Here is a 20,915-nt window from a genome sequence, read left to right on the forward strand (position 1 = left end):
CTTTCTGTGTCAGTATGCTAGATACACTATGGAACAAAGATAGCAGTAATGAATTCCTGGCATTCAAAATTCATAATTTCACTTTCTGAATATTGTCGGTTAAGAGTGGCTGTAATTTCTGTATCTGTGAGCAGAATGATCTGCAAGTGCCTGGGCACATACAGTACTTCACACTGCGCAGTTTGTGAGGAAGTAATCAAATGCTACTTATCTTCATCCTCATTATAATAAACAGACATCACAGTCAATATGGTTCTGGTAGACAATGGCCACAGATGGGTGATTAGTTGAAGTGTTCTGAAGGCCATGCTGTTCTTCCACCAATTGATATGGAGCTTGAGGCCCCCAGTGCAAAATGAAGACTGTAATCACAGATCCTTCAGAGCTGTAACTCAACGCTAACGAACGGCATCTTTGTGCTTCTTATATTTCTTTGCCAAATGCGGACAGGCAAACCCGCTTTTTCGAAAAACGGTGATGCATCTAAAACGTCAGACTTACATATATCACACGATAACTGGCTGCTTTCTGTAGTTCTTCTTTGGCTTTAATATATTCATATAGCTTCAAAGGTGCTGTAAAAGTGTCTCAAAGGTTTAGGGTCCATTACCTTAGATGTAGCTGGCTGTGTTCTTAATGAATCTCTTTGCTTCATAGCATCTCCTCCATGCTAATATGGAGTGCAAAGATAGTTGTAGCAGGTATCATAAAATGCTGTTTAAAGCAGCTTTTCCACCCGGCACCTGGAGAGGTATTAATGGCTTTGTGAATATTTGGATGATTAGCCCTCGCTAGAAAGGACAGCAAGTATTAATCATATGTTTTGATCATGTGGTTTCGAAGAGACTCTCAGCACTCTGCTCAGAGAAGCCTGTGGAGGTCACTAATTGAAGTGAGTGGGGGGTCTACAGAAAGTGTGATCCTCTAACCTGCATCCAAGAGATGTGTTGATGAGTCCTGAAATATACCTTTCAAGTATCCAAGAGCGTGTACATGTATATATATAAGCCTTATAAGCCTGTTCACTCACGACTGTGCTGCCATCCACCCCACCAACACAGTCGTGAAGTTCGCGGACGACACTACAGTAGTGGGCCTCATCTCAGAGAACAGCGAGACCCACTACAGAGAGGAGATACACCAGCTCACACAGTGGTGTTCAGCCAACAACCTGGTGCTGAACACAGGGAAGACCAAGGAGGTCATTGTGGACTTCAGGAGGTCCAGGAAGACTGATCACGCCCCCCTCCTCATGGATGGAGAAGTGGTGGAGCGTGTGGACAACATCAAGTTCCTGGGCCTCCACATCACATCTGACCTCTCCTGGTCCATGAACACCTGCCGCCTGGTGAAGAAGGCCCAACAAAGGCTCTTCTTCCTCAGGAAACTGAAACGGGCTGGACTCTCCTCTCGGTTGCTCGTGAACTTCTACAGAGCGACAATTGAAAGCATCCTCTGCCACAGTGTGACAGTGTGGTATGGCAGCTGCACGGCACAGGAGAGGAAACAACTGGCACGGGTGGTTAAAACTGCACAGGGCATCGTGGGCTCCCCCCTCCCTGACTTGGACTCTATATATGCAGGCCGAGTCAAGAAGAGGGCAAGAGCCATCGCCACGGACCCCAGCCACCCGGGCCACAGACTGTTTGTACCGCTTCCATCGGGAAAGCGGTACAGGAACATCCGCACCACCACCAATAGACTGAGGGACAGCTTCTTCCCCAGAGCTGTCAAAGCTATCACCCCCTGCACTGCAGGAAAATAGACTATAAGCTGCTGCACACTGCACTTTGTCCAACAGACTATTTAACTGCACCTTAGTGTATATATTACCACCCAACCGCACCAAATGTATATATATATATACAAACATATGTATATACACATACAGTTCCTATGTACATACTCTTTTATTATATTTATACATATTCAATTTTTTTTGTTGCATGCTCTTTCTTATTTTACTATTTTATTATCTTATTACACGGGGGTTGCAATGAAAATTTCATTGACATGTTAATGTCCAATGACAATAAAGGCAATCTTGAATCTTGAATCTTGAATCTTATATTCAGAAGGTCAGGCTTTGGAGAAAAGACCTCTCAATCCTCAGCTGATTAATACATTTTTAAATCCAAGCCACATTCAACACAAGAATCTTTCAGGTTTTTCTTAATGTCCCATCAAGGGCAATAAGCAATGTGTAGGGAAGGTGGATTTATTGTCACATTAAGGATAAACCACTAGTGATGGCTACTGCATGTAAATCCATCAGGATTAATGTTCCTCAACTAATGTAAGTGCAGAATTAACAGCCTCCCATCTTCAGAGAGAGCATAAGATGGCTGAAGTGCAAACCTCCTTGTTGCTAGGATTCTCACACTGAGGTAGAAAAGCATTTTGCTGTCTCTTCTTTTCATTCTAGCCTTGCCTTGCTAGGCCACCTCAGAAACAGAAAAGAGAAGGCAGTTTACAGATAGACAATGATAGCGAGGGAAACAGGGATTGTAAAGAATTGATAATAAATGACAAAAGGAAGGGTGATGGTGTTAGTATCCAGCTCATGTATCCCCAGGAAGTGTGTCTATATTGGACAAATCCGTTCCTCCTATATTATGTCTGGTGCCAACATTCAGTAGGATATAGTGTGCCTCAGAAGTATGGTAGTGTGCATATGCAGGTACAGCATACAGCATGTACCCACCTCTGGGCAGGACGATCTACAATATATGTTCCTAAATATAGCCACAGTGCTTAACTTGGAGAGTAAAACTGAAGGCAGTCCTATTACAGTCTCTCATCTAACCTATGGTGGTCTCTTGCTCACAGGAGATTTTGATTCCCTGGCTTCCGTCTTTATGGCACTGCCTTAAAAGCAACATCAGTGCCCCATAAGGTCACCGAGCCTGGAGAGAAGCACTGTCTTAAGGACAAACTCGGGTTAGAAAAGTCCTCTCACTCGCTGTCACCCCACGACCCTTGAGCTTCATTGCCAATTGAACACACAAAACTTCAAATATGAAGCGAAACACACCAAGGCACTTTTTATACTTTGCGAACAGAAGAGAAAAACAGTCTGACAGCAGTTACACGGATGACATTACCAAGCTACCAGAAGAAATGTATCCAGGAGATGATGAAATGTTCATAGCAAAATAGACTAACCTGACAGACACAGCTACCTTATTGAATGTCTAGGTAATGTATTTCTGTCATCTATCACTTTTTCTGTCATTAGGACACTTTATTTAGCTGTTTTGGTCGTCCGTCAAATGTGATGTTACTGTAAATTATTTATATCACCGTGGCAAAGCGAAACATTTCACTACGAGCTGAGAAGTAGAAAGTGAGAGAGTTTGTTTATGCTGGTTTATTTAAATTACAAATGTTAAATTACACCATGGTCCTAGCAGTCTTTTGAGAGGAAAGAACATTAAACCAAACTCCATTTCAAAAGCAGGTGCAAAACTGTAAAAAATGAATAAATAAATGAATAAAAAAACATCGCCTGAGAGCTAAGACTCTCTTTTGATTTAATTTTCCATTTACCCTTGTAATGAATGAATGAACTGTTTGCCATAGACATACACATATTGACTGGCTGGGTTCCACAGTTTACCATTGTTATCCTCTGTTGATGGCTTGAAGAAACAGATAACTTATTTTACTGTCCTTTGGTCTTTGGGGAAAAGTGTAATTGTGGCCTGCTGCCACTAGTTATTTTGATTCGGCACTGGCACTTGTTTTCACCCAAGATCCACGAAAGTGACTAATGCCTGCTGTCATCAATACTGCAATGTAAAGATACTCCATTGCAAATAAAAGTCTTGCATTGAAAATGTCAGTGAAATATATGTAAAGTATTTAAAATAAAGTAGGCTTCTCATAATTCAGACAAATGGTCCCTGTGAGTGTTATACCATTATGTTATATTACTGGATTATTATTACTCATGCATTAACCCTTTCAATCCCTGGCCAATCCCTGTGTTTTTGTGCTGCTTACATTTGTCTCTTAGGCTCTAATTAGTTTCAAATATGTACGTAATGTATTGCACACAACCACGAGTATATTTATTTCAATAGGTACATTCAAGATTTCACACATGCATGAAATCTCATTTGTTTAAGGAGCAATCGATTTGTGTGCAAGCCTCACTGAGACAGTAGGCGGGTGTTGTTGTCAAAGTGGAGCTAATTTGAACTAATTTTAGCTGTATAACATATATGATATATGCGTATATGTTTTTTGTGTACAATATTGCAACAAATCTGTAAAAAGCTACTAATAGCAAAAGCTGTCAAATAAATGCAGTGGAGTGTAAAGTCCCTTTTTAATCTCTGATTTGTTTTCAAAGTAGAAATAGAAGTAGTACTCAGGTAAAGTGGAACCACCAAGACACTGTTACACCACTGGTGTACCCTTTACTGTATGTAGTCAGGTGAAAGGTGGGGTTGTGGAGGTCATGCTGGTGGATGAGCATATACAGTAGCAAGTCTGACTTGACTGCAAAAGACTGGAGTTGAAGTCTAACAGAACATAACAAACCACCAATTAAAACTTCCCTTTTTATTAAGGTCATCACAATCTTTCCATAACCTTAAGTCAGGGCACAGGTCGTACTGCAGAGTTGATTTGTTGTTGTATCCAGGGGAATCAATTAACACTTTGCAGCTATGCCAGCTTCCAACAGGCCACAACACATACTGGGTTGCAGATGTCAGAGAAAGGGTTGGAGCCTGCCTGAACCCTGGTGAACTGACTCGTCTTCACTTGTCTCCTGATGTGTCGACTCACTGACAAGGTCCTCTGGTCCGTCGCCAAACCACGCGTCGACAGCCCACAGCTCAGTGTTGGTTTTCAGCTCAGTTAGAGTCTAAAAAACTAAATACTTTTCTGTTGACACCATGATTGACAATAGCTAAGATTTCTTAGCCAGAGCTACAGAATGCCAAACTTCTTCCCTCAGTGTCTCCTTTCTGCTCCTATCTCTTTCACTTCATCTTCTGGATTCTGCCCTCTGACAGGCTCAGATTAAAAGAGACCTTCTTGACATTTGGCAACCAATCAATAAGACAAATGCCAACCTGTGACTGTGACACTTAACCAGCCTTCTCCAATTGGTCAAGTGGAGGGCTGCAACCAGCGATTATTTTTATTTTTATTTTTGAGTAATCTGCAGACTATTCATTTTAATTCTATAAAATGTAAAAAATAAAAAAATTGTGGCTAAGAGCTGAAACCAACAAATGTAATTTTTACATGAAAAATGACTTCAATGATTGATTGATTGTCAAGATAGTTGGCAACTAATTTTCTTTTATTTAACTAATTGATTAATTAACCTATTGTTGCAGCTTTAGTCACATGTTTTTCAGTTGTCTTACCATAACCAATAACCAAAGTGTATTTGTCATAACCACAATGTTTTCCTAACCTTAATCACACTGGAGAAGTGAAAGAGTTGGTGTTGGACTAAAAAAATCTGTGTCATTGAAGTAGAGCGGCAACAAGTGATCAATCAATCGATCAGTCTGCAACTATTTTCATATTAACTGCTGTTTATTGATTTTTAAACTTATTGAGATGGTCTAAGGAAGGCTGCCATTTCAAATCCAACACTGTAAGTGCTTCATCACATCTTTCAGCAAAGTTAAGTGGGCTGGTGGGTTTGTCTGTCTCCAATTTAACATAAACAGTTTTTGCTCTAACAATGTCACAAAACGTACCATATTATATTGGTTACCTGACAGCTGTATTATAAACATTTTCACTCCAAACATTGACAGAACTGGGTCTGGACTGTGTTTACTTCTGTCAAATCAAAGGAAGTCAGTGCCTGGGGTTACTGTAGGAAACATCTTTGAGAGTTTTGATGAATGTAGTCTGTGTAATGTTTTGAACTGAACTAACAATCCATGTCTGGTACATAGCTACAGAAAAGGAATATACGTGTTCTTGGGCCTTTTTCAACTCCCATATCCTCCTGTCAGGCCTTTTTCAGATGGTCCAATGTGGATTGACAGTCTATTTGTGGCAACGTATTATGTACTTTGCATATAGCTCCTTTAATTAAAGGCGTGATGTATCTTTTAAGGAACTAAGTGGCTCACTGGGAAAGGATGGAAATGTTCTGTAGTGCAGTTATCTGAAAAAATCTGTGCTAGGTAGATTACATTTTTCCTGTAGCTGTTGGAATGAAGGTTTAGTCATTTTACATTTGCTGGTTCCAGCTCCTCAATTGTTTTTTTTCTTTTGTAATACATGAAAATAAACAAACTGGTCAATCAGTTATTCCAGCAAATTATGGGCAGATTAATCATTAATGAAAATAATCATTAGTTGTCCTACATTGGTTTTGCAGAACTGCCCAATACTGGTGTTTTTGGATATAGCTTTGAATTATTTTGTATTCTAACCTTTACCCTCTTCTTTATTTTCCAGTAAGCAGAGGCCATTATGTGTAGTTTCACCTACTACAGTATAAACAGTCCAGATCTTCTATTAGCTTTAATGAGGGGATTTTAATTGAAAGGGCAGTTAAGCCCATGAAAGCAGTTGGAGGCATGGCACATCCCTGAAGATACTGACCTTGAATAACCTTCATAAAGTTCTCCAGTACAAAATAAGCTAATATGGATTAATTCCTTTCTGTCTGAAATGCCAATTAAATTAGGAATTAACTTTATTTCTTGCCCAGGCTGATTATCAGCAATTTCTTGATCCTCTGATTGGTCCTCACAGCTCTCCCATAGCAACAATAAAGGAGTATCATCTAGTTCACTGGCAAATAATTAAGGATTATCCAGCCCGACTGTGTTAATTATATCTACAGCGACAACAGGATCAGCCTGATTCAGTCCTGTCTCCATAATGACCAGTGGCATTCAAACGAAACTGAGAACGAAGGACAATTGCATCAAATATGAGCATATTGTATTTATCTGACACTCACAGTGTGGTGCACCATTATTTATCATTGATTGACATGATGCATATGGTAAAGAAAACTATACTTTGCAGACTTTACATGATAGGCAGTCATTATCACTCATGAATAATACCCACCACATCTTCTACCCACTGATCTTTGCTGAGAGACCTCCATGGGCTTTACATTTTAAGCTCTGGGCTTTCTCTTGCTGATGTAAAGATATAGAGTATTTTAATCTTTCTATTATTGCATGCACTTTGTAGATGTATTTGCCTTTCATGTCAGTAACTTTATTAATAGTTGTTTTAATCTATTTAGGTAAAATCTCAGCCAATCATGTCCTTACTACAGTGAGTCTGTATCTAAGGGACCTCTACACATGTTTTGTTGGAAGCTGTCAGACTGAGGGGAAGAGCTTTTCTCCTATTTCAGCCGCAATTCCAAGAGAAAGCTTTTGTCTTGTAGCCGTGCTGGAAAGAGGCTGAGCGAAATGAATAATTGATGGCGCTAGATGGATGGATTCCCTTCTGAGGAAAGCCGGTCCAATTGTGTGTTGTATTACCTGAAATGAAGGGTCCGCTGTGCATTATCCGCAACCCCACCATAAGCTTTTTTGCCACATCTAGCTCTGCATTTTCAAACTATTTTCCTCTTCTGTTTGTTCTTTCACTTTTCTGAACTTTGCTGTAACTCTCTGAAGTTCACAACTGCTCCTTTGAAAAATGCCTGAACACCATTTTTCATTAAGTGTGGTAGGATTTCATTAATGATTAGGGCTGTGTAATTATATTATCAGTTCTGCAGATGCCCTTGAGAGCACTTTATCATATTTTATCTACCACAGGGGCAGCTAAGAGGGCACTTTCTCAGGTTTTCTTCGAACATTTGGACACCAGGTGGGGTGATTGCGATCGATTATTGATTCTGAATACACTTACCACCTAAAGGTGGTGCATACGAGGGGTCCACAATATTGTTTTTTTTTTGCCGATATCCAATTTGCCAATGTTTTCCAACTGCTTTTGGCTGATTACCGATATATGCACGTATTTTTTCCACCTAATTGCAGAAAACATCAAGTAACTCTTGTGATGGAATTAACATATTATACCTACTCTTATCTCGATGGCCCAGTGGCCAATAAAACATAAACACAAGGTAACATTTTAGATTAACCAACATTAATAAATGGTAAATTCATAGTTAATCAAGCTCTAGTTAATAGTTTTTTGATTGTTAACAATGAAATGCTTTATAAACCATTTATTAACCAATTTTAAATGCTAGTAAACATCAGCATTTAGCACAAAAACATTAAATAGGCAGAAGAACAACAAATAAATTCAACCAAGAATAGCATCAATTCAAAATGTCTTAAGAAGTTTAATTGAATAATCTCATGATGAAATGTTGAAATGTGCTAGAGTGATGTGGTGTCCTTAAGCAGAAAAAGGTCATGATAGTAGGATGGCAGGCATTCAGCAAAGTTGACAAAACAATAACCCTTCAGATGAGTGACTTTGCTTTGCTCTGTAGCTCATCAGTGCGTCCACAGTCAAGGGCTGTACAGTGAAGCACAATGGTGAGATAACCAGAAGGATGTTCTGACCTGTTGGCTTGTCCCTTCACTGGGAGTTGAATGAAGCACACCATGACATTGAGAGAGGGTGTGAACGTTTAAGTGGTACCAGACACCTCCACTGATATGCCACATACAAAAATTTTGCACTTCCAACACTGTGGTGCTGAAGCTATTTTAGAGGACATCGCTGAACCCAGGTCAGAGCGAAGTGAAAGAATAAGTGCAAGCGTGTGAAAACTGGTGAGGAGATTGTTATTGGCAACGAGCGGTGATTTTACACTTTTATAACCGCAGTGAATAATGAATGAAAGGAAACTGCAAAAGTGTCTAGAGCACAGCACAGCTTCATTCCCAGCATGATGTTGAATGACTGTCGATAAGAGGAAAACTGTGAAACTTTTCTCTCCGTCTGTTGAAAACAGTAGAAGCCTTTGGGTCAGCAAAACAACTTATTCCATATTTTTCTCTTTGAACATTGTCAGTTTCCTTTTTTTATAGCGCCAGACTCAGCTATTTGACAAAGACAGCAAAAGAGCCACTGCTGTACAAAATTGCTGAGGTCAGTACTCACACTGAATTCTGTCTTTTGAACTTAAGCGCTAGTATGAAATTTAACCACCCCCTGCAAGATTAATTACCCGATGAGAGAACCTTTTATGGCCAAGGTTTATCACAGGGGAGAGGTCCTACCTGTGATTCTTTTATTTCATTGCAAAGCATTATTGGTAAAGAGAGACTGTTGATCATATTCTCCACCACTTATCCAATCATAGCCAATCCAAGAAAAGATCTGAGAAGCCCTGTGGAAATTGGAGATAGTTATCAGTCATCTCAGGCCAACAGGATACAGAGGCACTGAGTAGTATTGTCTGCTTGGATGTCATCCGGGGGGGGGGGGATTTCAGAGAGAGGTTTATGAGAGAACACAAAATAGGTGGCCATTTATGTAGTTAGGTGGCCATCTGCAGCAAGAAGATGGGTGCAAGGTTTATGGATACGCCTGCTCCTTTTCCACTGCATTTATTTTATCAGCGCACAATAGTGCTGGTGGTCCACAAGGTCATGTTGTTTTTGACTTATATGAATTGCAGTCAGAGTCACTATTAATCCCCTGAGCCAATTTAAAGCACTGCAGATATATTAGGGGCCTGATATTATCAGCCAATGATCAGTAATTATAGATCTATCGGTCACAGTTAAGTGCAGTGATAAAGTGCAATAATAAATGTTTTATTGGATGTATTTTAGGTGTATTGGATCAACATTGGATTGTGAATTTAAGTGTTATTTAGCTTGACAAAACCATACCAACTAAAGACAGCACACAGCGCACTAAAATATGTTTCTGAAGACATTGGAGGACAGAAATAGACGATGCAGTGTATCACTTTTGATCAGCACTACCTAGTCAGTTGAGGGGGGGTATTACTGTTTTTGTCTTGGTATTACTCATAGGGCATAGCCTAGGAGTTGAAATTATGAAAATACTTAGCATAACATTGAGCAAACAAGTGACAGTCAACAATTCATTGTTTGAGTTTAATTGAGTTAAAGCAATGTTATTGGTATTATTGGCAAAATTGGCATTTTGAGCAGTTTGTCTCCCCCCACAGTTTCTGAGTGCAACACCACTGTCATAAATAAAAATCCCAGGTCCGTCACAATTTGTCAGACGTAATGTAGTTACATAGTGCAGAAACAGGTGATGGGGGGGCGGAGTGGCTGAGACAAAGACACCATTCACCCTGTAACAAGACACTGTACCATCAAAACGATGTTGAAGCTATTATTTTAAGGTCAAAAAAACCAAAACATAATGTTGCTTTATCATGTATGTGTAAGGTATTTTTCTGAAAGTTTTTAACAAATTATTCCTCTTAAACGTGAGGGAGTGGTGGAGGACATGTACCTGGCATCCCCAAAGTAAATGACAGCTATGAAAATATAGTTTTGAAAAAACAGTATTTATGTTTCTACAAACAGGAAAAAATATTCACCATTTTATTGTTACTTGATTTATTATTCTCAAACATCAACATCTGTACATGACTGCATGAGAATGAGAACAATGTTCAGGTGTTCCACTTTAATATGTGAGTTGCATAATGTGGTCTGCTCTCAAATTTTAATTACAGCCTCAAATCCAGATGCAGAGAGAGTAAGATACGCTCCCATTGTGATGAGGCAAATGAGTTTTTCTGCATTTTCTGCATTTCTGTTGCACGCTCTTGAAATATTCAATGATATGTAGGGTTTTTTTTCTGCTGAGAGCTGAGAGGTTAACAACGATGATACTAATCATAGCCCTGCACTGATAATTGCCCAATATTATCGTATTACGTGCCCCCATTAGATAGATATTGATTCTCCTGCCCAGAAGGATGCCAGTGGTTCAGATATCCCACCAACAGCAGTGAAAATATTACTCTGCCTGTAGCTGCAGAGCTGAAGTCATTTAAAGTCTTTAAAAAGTTAAAACTTGGAAATATTTAATTAAAATCCATTAACATATGGCCCATGGCTCTAGAAAATGGGATCCAAGGCACAAATGGCAAAGACATAATTCAATCTTAAAAAGGGAGCTCTGTCAATATGCATCAGGTAAGGTCAGGTACTTCACAATCTCCATCTGCGTATTCCAGCTGAGTTATGATCTCTCGATTATATTACAACATAAAAATTTTTGCCCAGGTTGGGTGCATAATTGAGTTGAATTGACTAAAGGATTCATATTACAGTTTAATCCTCTCTCACACAGTGGGGGGTCATTCAGATGGGGAGAGAGATGGAGACAGGCAAAGATTCTTCGCCTTGATGCTCAACTCCGCAGATTAGAATATGAAATTAATCCAGCGGTATCTGAAAGCATAGCGCGGGGATCATATATATCTTTAAGATTTTTATGCTTTAAAAGCTGTGAATATATGGGAGTGATTAATCAGAGCATGTGAATGTGGGTAGAATTTCATCTCAACTTTAATCATTTGCCATTATGTTTGAATTGAGGCTATGTTTCATAAAGAATAAGTTCCATAAAGAATGATATACTTCAGTTGATTTCCAAGTTTCACCTCTCCTTACATAGTCAGCAGTCTTTTATGTTTTCCTGAAGCATTTGAAACTATATGACATTAATGCACTTTACGTCATTTTACTGGGGGATGCTGATGTGGTGTTACTACACTGAAGAATGCAGACCTTACAAGTCATAGTCTAAAAATAATAGACATTTCAGTAAAAGATAAACGCTTTCCGCTCACAATTCAAAGCTGTACTGTGTTTATTGTGTGTGGGTGACCTTGACTTTTCTGAAGACATTCAAAACCTCATTGATGGCGCATGAGTCAGAACATCCACCAACAAAGCCTGTGCAAAGCAGATAGAAAAGATAGAAAAACAGCTTTTACTCATCCTGAGTTTAATTACCAACCATAAGAGTCTTTTTTAGATCTCATAAGCAAATAAAATAACCCAGCTTGTGTAATATCTGAGTTGCCTTGTATTGTTTTGTTTTTCTTTTTTCAAGTTCTGTTTGTCTCCCAGTGAAAGAGAATCCCCTTGCCATTTCATTTGACGCTCCCGTCCCCCCACAGAGAATTCATGCTAAAGAAAGCCGAACATTGTTAATGTATTCTAATTAAAAAACAAACATAAGTAGACGTTCAGGTTCAATCTGTGGTTATTCAGGCAGCTAATTATGAGTGTTTGTTTTATATTGTTTAATTCATGAAGGATGATTCATTCAATGAATGCTCCAGTTGAAGGGGAAAGCGTTGTCTTTGTAAATCCAGTAACAATGAGGGATTAGCTTGTTACATCAGAGGTCAACCTGATGCTGTGTGAAACATTAGGGCTCACATCAAGAGAAAATGTGAAGAATTCTAGTGAAAAATCTGTCATTTTGGGGAAAAGAAAGGTACATCTTGTTTTACAGAATGATAATTTACAAGGCCAGTAACCTAACTGGTTACATAATGTCATATTACATAATTACGTTTTACATTTTGAAAGCATTTTCCTTTTCTTCTCACTAAAATGAACAGTGTGCTTCTTAAATATACCATTAACTTTCTAATTCCTTGCAGCCTTGAGCCAGCCTCTAACCCTCCCTGCAGGATTAGAAACATGTGACGCTTCAGTATGATATTCATTTCATTTCATCTCCACGTTGATGAATTACATTGTTGCTGTTTCCCCTGTTTATTTCAGTGTGAATTAATCAAGATGGAAATTTCAGAAACAACTTTATGAATTAAATTCCCTTCACTCATGATGTACTCTGATGAATATTCATAGTTTTCTCAGTTGATGAGCACTGGCGATGGATTAAGGTGTTAAATTTGATTCAATAAAATAAATATTTATGCACTCCCACATAAAACACAGCCTTTCACAGGTGCTCTGAAGATTATTTTCCCATTTTTCATTTGTCTCTCACATTCACACCACAGTTCAGTGTCTGATTGCAATTAGTCATTTATAATGAGACATGTCATGTATCTTATTGGCAACAATTAAGAGCAGTGGAAACAAACAAATGAGAGACATGATGCCAGTTATGTGCTGAAAAGATTGTAAATGTGTTTTCCTGTGTGATGCATTTAGCGTTTTTCCGTCGTCACTTTTTCTTGTGTACAGGTCAGATTGCTCTGTTTCTGTCTGTAAAAAGCACTATTTGATTCTGCTTCGAGATGCAGCAGAATTAAACTAATCCTACCACACTGCCACTGGTGTAGAGTAAGTAAACAGGCTTAAGCAATTTAAATTACTAATATTTTACTTGAATATTAAAATGATAAAATATCATCCTTTTATTCCACTTAATTTTAAAGGCAAACATTATACTATCCAGCACTCAGTGGAATGCTGCTCCAACCATTGGCGTTGAAAATGCATCAGTCTCTCCATTTGGCACTCTTATCAGAGCGCTCTGTCATTATCAAATCCTTCCTGCCTACTTATTAAGACGATGTCCAAATCAATGAAAATCCGTACCGTGCTTTCCCTGCAACCTCGTACGCAGGCAGATTGTCATGTTGTCATGGCACGCACACTATGAGCGTACCACTAACATTATAACGTGATACCCCAATTCCAGGTAGCTTAAGGTGTGTCTTATACTGTCACCACAAAACGCCTTGAACAAAGAGAGTGGGCTATACTAGGTAGGAATAAGGGAATGATGACAGGAAATAGCAAAGTAAGATGGTGAATGAGTCTGAAACAAAGGACTGAAATGAAGAGAAGACGGTATCGAGGCAGCAAGGAGCTAAAGCTGTAAGCTTTTATTCATATTACTTATTTTACATTTTACTGGTATTTTTTTTGTTTTCATCGTTTTGACTGAGAGATCCCTTTGAGACAGAAATTACATACTATGTGTGTAAAAAAATAATAACCTTGTGTTTGCTGGCCACCCATGGCTGAACCACCCCCTTGTGACATCCTTATGATGTTGTGTGTGGTCAGAGGTGAAACTTTCAAGACAGAGAGGGCAGCAAAACATTGCTTTTCAGCTTGATGTTGACAGCAGTGCTATCAGATTGTCAGGCGCTATTGTCAGATACCCTGAGTTGACATATCAGAATCATGAGAGAAAACATTCCGAGCCTAGTGTGAAGACGACAATACAAGACATTAAAATTATCCATATTTCATTCAAACGCCAATGTTAGCTTGTTGGTGGCATTCAGACGACTTCTCAGTATGGTTTTGTTGCATCACAAAGGTTGTATACACATCAATAACCTGCTGTGAATTGCCTACACAGAAAATACATTCAGTGAGTAGTAGAGAGCCACAATCCATCCCTTACATGTGACTGATATACTTCTTACCAGGGTGTCCACTTGAGGCGAACCCCCCTACGGCCTAACCAATTGCAAGGGTCTGACCCTTTGGATTTCAGAGTTGATCCATAGACATGAACAATACACTCTTAGCAAGCCAGCGCATGTTCCAGCCCTTTGATCTTCACCAGGGGGGTCGTCTCCATCATCTCAGGGAGAGCTATCAGCACAACACACATGCATTTGGAGAAAACGACTGCACAATTAGGGAGACCCAATAAGACCAAGTCTCCTGTTGAGAATGCTCGACTGTGGGATCTGTTGACAAGTGAGGGCTCCTTCTTTCTCGCTCAGCCACCCTTGAAATATTTATCAGCACAACTTATCACCCCTTGATCAATTATACACCTGCCATGGGCTCGCAATTAATTATTTACATGCTCCTGATAAGCATCTCACCCATTGATTTTTGTCACTCATTTGAGATGGATATACTGGAAGGGCTTTTCTCTCGCTCTGTCTCTTGACATTTGGCCAGTAACCATGGGGAGCCAAACAGAACTGACAATTCAGACTTAAACAGCAGCCCCCTGAAAATGCAATAGGCCTCGGGGTACAACATCATTGCTGATTCTTAGCTATTTGCAATTTTGTGATAGATAATGTTGATCGAATTCTAAATAATATTCAGGACGCAACTTATTTTCATGAGCAGTTGATCTGTTGGTTTTGATTTGGTCCATAAATTGAAGAAAATGCCCATCTAAATAGCCAAGTAATCGCTCATTTTGTTCGCCAAACAGTCAAATCCCCAAAGATATTTAATTTACAAGCATATCAAACAGAAAACAGAAACAGAAAATCCTGAATTATGGGTAATGTAGACCAGGTTTTAAAAAGGAGTGTGTGAAAAAAAAAAGGTGATATCTCTGCTCTGCTGTATCAATTTTGATAGCGGACAGCGGACTGCTTTTCAAAACCTGGTGCCCACATTACCCACAATGCAACCAAGACATCACTGGAGGCAATTTATCAGGTTACATGCAGCTTCCTCTGGAGCCACAAAAGGCTTCACAGTGCTTTTTTTCACATATGCAGTAGTACTCCCCACGAACAGTACGATTGGTGGAGTTACCCTTTAAGTGACTGACACCAACATTTTTTTCTTGATAAATGACACAAAAACACACAACTTTTCTCTCCCTAGTATAAGTGGTATAAATGTTGGCACCACTGTCGCAAAGACAACAAAGTCATTTCCGTTTTCCTCAGAGTATCAACTACCAACAACACAGGAGAAAGTGTGAGTTTATTCATTAATTTAGTCTATAATGAAGACATGAAAGCAGATAGAAATGCTGACAGGCTGCCAGCCCGACAAGATCGCCAGACAGCCTTCCCTTCCAGGGAGATTTCGTGCCCAGTGGCAGATAAAATTGCATGGTGAAAGCGAAGTTTATAGGGAATCGATCTCACTTAATTCATAATGATAAGTTAGAGCAAAAAACTTGGTTTTTTGCCCGTTTAAATAATGAATTGATGATCGGACTTGAGCAATTTCATTGTAGGTCAATCAACAACTGTTTGAGGACAAAAAACATTATCAAACAATGCTAAACAGCATATATTCTGGTCTCTGTCACTGAATTACTAATTGGCCATTAATCTTTATTAATTAATATTAATTTGTCACTTGCTTGGCATGGCCCACTTGACAGAAAATGTATCAAGAGCACTCTGCTATTGCTGACAGTATCACAAAGATTCACATTTCTTTCTGTGTGAGCTGCCCGTTGAGGACTTGGCCATGAAAGTTGCAGAAAAGCACTATAACACGGCAGAAAAGTTGGTCTCACAGTTGCCACTTCAAAGTGTTCCAGTGCTGCCTCCGATTAAAGCTTCCTCTCCATATCACAAAATCTGTTGGCAGGACTCAGGTTAGCATGACATTTTCATCACATTTGTTGATTTTCTTGGATTTTCTGGTGGCCTGAATCAAAATTGAAAGATTCTGAACAGCGGGAGATACGATCTCTTATCAAGGCAGGAATGCAATAAGACCCGCATGCATAATATATATGAAGCCATTCATTCAAAACATTAATTCTTTACTTTGTAGTTCCAGGTAACATACAGAAGCTGGTTCAATCACAACCTCCTTTTGTTAGCTCATGGCCACTGCAACCTCCACAGATTTCTTTTCTCATCTACCCGTTGGAGAGAGAGAGCTCAGATGAATTATTTCATGCCTCCATCTCCTTCAAAAAGAACACCCCTGTAGCCCATTCATAATGGTTCCATCCAGTGCCAAGGCCAACATATGCAGGGTGCCACTAAGAGTTGAAGAGAGAAATTGAAATGTTACTTTCTTCATAGCCACGGCTCCTAGTTTCGACAGACTCACCCTGCCAGGGGAAGATTGATTGCTGGGGAGATTGAGTTTGAAAGTCAGTTTTCACCGTGGATAAGGCACTCAAGATTAGTTTTCAAAATGATGTGTAGATGCTTTCAGATTTTGGCAAGAGAAAGGTTGGACAGAGACCAGATTAATTTTTGTACATTTTCCCTTCTCCCTCAAGTGTGAAACATCTCAAAGAAGATCACATTTTAGATGAGTTCCACGGTCTTGTGCTTTTGTTTGGTAAATGCCAGCTCACGGGTAAACTCGGAGGCATTTTCTGCTGTCAGAGTTCAAAGATCTCTCAATCAGAAGAATTCTGTCTCCAAAGATACACAGCTGTTTTTCTTTTGCATCCTGCTCAGATACGTTTCTCATCCTGCAGTCCATCGACATTAACAAAACAAGTCAGTGGACTTCCGAATGTGTTCAGACAACTGTAGATGTCAAGACAAGTCCACAAGGCATATTAAACAGATCAAAGACTAAGAGATTAATAGCTATGCCCAGATGGAAAACAGGGTAATTAATGAGGAGCTTAACAGCAAATTAAATAGACGGCAATGCAATTATGGAGGTGAGTGTTGATCAATAACCTTGACTAGCAGCCTCTGGGATGTTGCATCATACAAAAGAACGTAACTTATTTGGTCTATCAGCAGAGAAACATCCCTACATGAAGCAGCAGGGGTATGTGCGTGTGTGTGTGTGTGTGTGGGCGTGTGTGTGTGTGTGTGTTTGTTGGCTGGGTTTGGAGCTCAAGTCTGTGCGTAAAAGATTGCTATTTTTGCCAAAGAACATACAGTATGCCAGGATGAAATGTAGCCTCCAGACCAGAAATGAGCAATCAAGTCATTTTTCTGCATTAATTTATCATTGATTAGCTCTCCTCACTGGTATTTATATTCACTGTGAGATCAGGAGCGTTGGCCTCATGACCTCTGGGAAATTATCATTAAAGTGGTTAATGAGAAGTTGCTTTAAATCTGCATTCAAGAGTAGTAGGTGAGCCTAATTGGCGTCAAAATATAATTTGAAAAGGGATTTAAGTAAAGGATTCATCCCAAATTCCCTATGCTGTGTATGTATTGAATTTAGTGAGGGGGATCTACCCGGATTGAGATTTTCATTAACGAATATATCTCTTTTTAATATACCTCATGATAGTCATAACCTGAGTAAAGAAAACCTTAGTGAGGTTTGGTTAAAAGACAAAATAATCAAAGTCTGTCTTCTTGGCTATTTTTCCGAAAAGAAAAACAAATAATGATTATATCCCCAGCGAAGAAACACAACACCACAATATGGATTTATTTTTAATCATACTGCTCCAAGTGTCACATTCTTCAAAGGAATCTAGAGGTTTATATTTTTAAAGGTACCCTGTGGAGTTCTTATTGTAAACAAACAGTTTTATTTACATTCAGAATTTCTCACCAAAATGCCGCCTGTGCATCCTTAGGGCTCAACAAATGCTGAATTGAATGTATTTTCTATATATTTTTTTTGATGCTTTGAAACTTTCATTGTTTGCATACGCTTAACGTGGTCTTCTCTTCTTCTCCTGGCTAAATAGAGGCCATGACAGCCAAATAACACCACTGGCGATATAGATTACTGCCCTTTGCCCGATTCCCAAAGAGTTGGTATAAATGTAAATAAAAACAGAATGCAGTCATTTGCAACCCATGTAGTAGTTTGCTTTGTACATCATGTGTTTCACGAAGTGGTTAACTTCACCCCATCTCTGCTCGTAAACAATTGAGCCTTTTCAAGGATATTTACATATCCACAAAAATATATGAAGTTGTTGTGGTAAAGCATTAAATATTAATAATACTGATAATAATAATAGTCTGTGTATATTTTCAATTGAGTACTATACGTCAAAAAGGATTTGAGGATTCAAATGTTCATTTGTTTTTATATGTTTGACACAGTATCCCAGGTTTTTTAGGAATTTGGGTTTTATTGGACCAGACTTTAAGATGGCCACCAGTCATCTGAATGGAAATTGCTCGTCCTCTAAGACAAATGATGTCCCTCACTTCCGGGTTTGTTTCCATGTTGTGTGGTCCACAGCACATGTGTATGAGTGTTTCTCTCCTTGGCCCCGCAAAATACAAGACCCTTACAGATTTAAAAAAACAAAAAAAAAAAAAACATGACACTACAGGCAAAATCATTGTGTTTTCAAGCACTGGTCAATTTTGATATTTTGGCCTATTTTGCTTCCATTACATGTGTTTTTGTCGAACTAGTGGAATTCTGGAGAAAGATAGTGGATTGTTGAGTCTTATTCCTAGGTCGTCGAGTACCAACATTTTGGGTCGGTATTCGGTCCGAAATTCTAACCCAAAATGTCGACACTATCTGAGATTTGCCTTCCCTTCCTTTTAATGACTCATTTGCATATTTAAACATAAAATTATAGAACATTTGTAAAGCAAAAAATAATTGTTTTAATGGAAGTAATGAGCTGGGAAAGTTTTATAGTGTTATATGTTTCACTATGTAGACTTGTTCAGCTTTTGAGTTAGGTTTGGTCAGAGTATTTTCATCCATGTGTAGCTGTCATTTTTCTGGCAACCACCAAGAGCTATCTTGAGTTAATTTACATCTTCAGGTACTCCCCCAAGTAGAAGGCAAACTCCACAGGGTCCCTTTAACCGCAGAATATTCCTCCCGCCATCTGTTCTTTTTGAATCCTCCTGTGATGAGATATTTTACCAATATTTTGTTGCCTTAGGACCATGACACGTTTTGATGGGACTGGGATCGAGATGGGATTATATATATCGACGGATGCAGTTTAATAATGTTACCATGACAGCTGAAGGGGCATCACGGGTCCTGCTGTACTTTGTATTCCTCTCGGGGCAGACTAACAAGAGCGCAGACACTCGCTTCCCTCTGTCAACATACATGTGTGTTACCACTCAGGCAAGAAAGTCTGTGGCAGTTCTCTCGTCTTTATTTCACGGTTTTAGAAAGGAACCACTTCTTTTGCAGAAGCAGCTTCTAATCCTATTTTATGTGGTGAACAAATGTGAAATGTATGTACAGAATTCATTGTGTTTTGTACATACCTCACACTATTGAGAAAGTATTTATTATCTTTGGAATGAGTGAATTAAATAGGATGATAAAATGATACAAAAGTGAAACAAAACAGATTGTTTTTTATGGAACTGTTGGCAAATTACATTCACTTTTTAATCCCCTGCATTGTAGATTTTAAAGAAAATGGATCAAAACAAAATCGATTTAGCATGTGCCAGACTTTAATTTTCCAAGAGGCACTTTGTTATTGAAAGAAAACACTGGATACCACTTACAGAGCTTATTACTGTGCAGACTCCATTGTTTCTCAGCAGTATCTTGCCAACTGAATTTAAAAACACTTTGTCTGGGCCTGATGTTTTATGGGAAATAAATCATATTTAATATTGAGGCTGTCCTCTCCAGAAAGAAAGCAACATTGTTGTTTATTTAAACAGCTTAAAACAACCAGCGTGTGCATCCAGGGCCAAAGCAGGAAGTTGTTTGGTATACATATTGCACAGTAAGAAATGAGGCTGTGGAGTGGGGATGAGGTGTTCACCTTTGATATTGAAGGCCACGCTTCCCGTCTCTTGCAAACACTCAACATTGGTATCCACCACCACCCTTTACCACATAGGACTCCACATATCGGAACTGATCCAAAACTACTTCAGACCCGATGTGAATAAAAATATTTTTTAAGAAGAAGACACACCATGGAAATTTGGACAGTCAGGCCCGTTACAAATGGACCCAGCAATAACTTGTGAGTGAACCAGGCAGATCAAAAAGAGACAGAACACCAGCATAGGCAGCAGCATGATGCGTCACCAATCAATGAGCAGCCGTGCTCATAAAGAGCAGGAACGAGGTGTTTTTCTATATGTCAAAAAACTTTAGCAGTAAAAGTGATGCACCAGGCCATCAGAGGTAATAGTCCCTCAGATAGTGGACATATTAAGAGAGGCAGGCGTGATGTATTTTTGTAGGCCAACCTTTGTGAGGTTTGTGATCCTGGTATGTTATTCAAGGCAACTAATCGAAAAACGAGGGAAGCAGAAGTACAAAAATATTAAATAATATCTGGGTTTTAGGACTCTTGCAGCACCCCAACATGAAAACTTAGAGTCAGAACTTGCTGTAACGCTACAAGTTGTCATATAAAAC

This window comes from Pagrus major, chromosome 21, assembly GCF_040436345.1.
Source record: "Pagrus major chromosome 21, Pma_NU_1.0".
Lineage (NCBI taxonomy): Eukaryota > Metazoa > Chordata > Actinopteri > Spariformes > Sparidae > Pagrus > Pagrus major.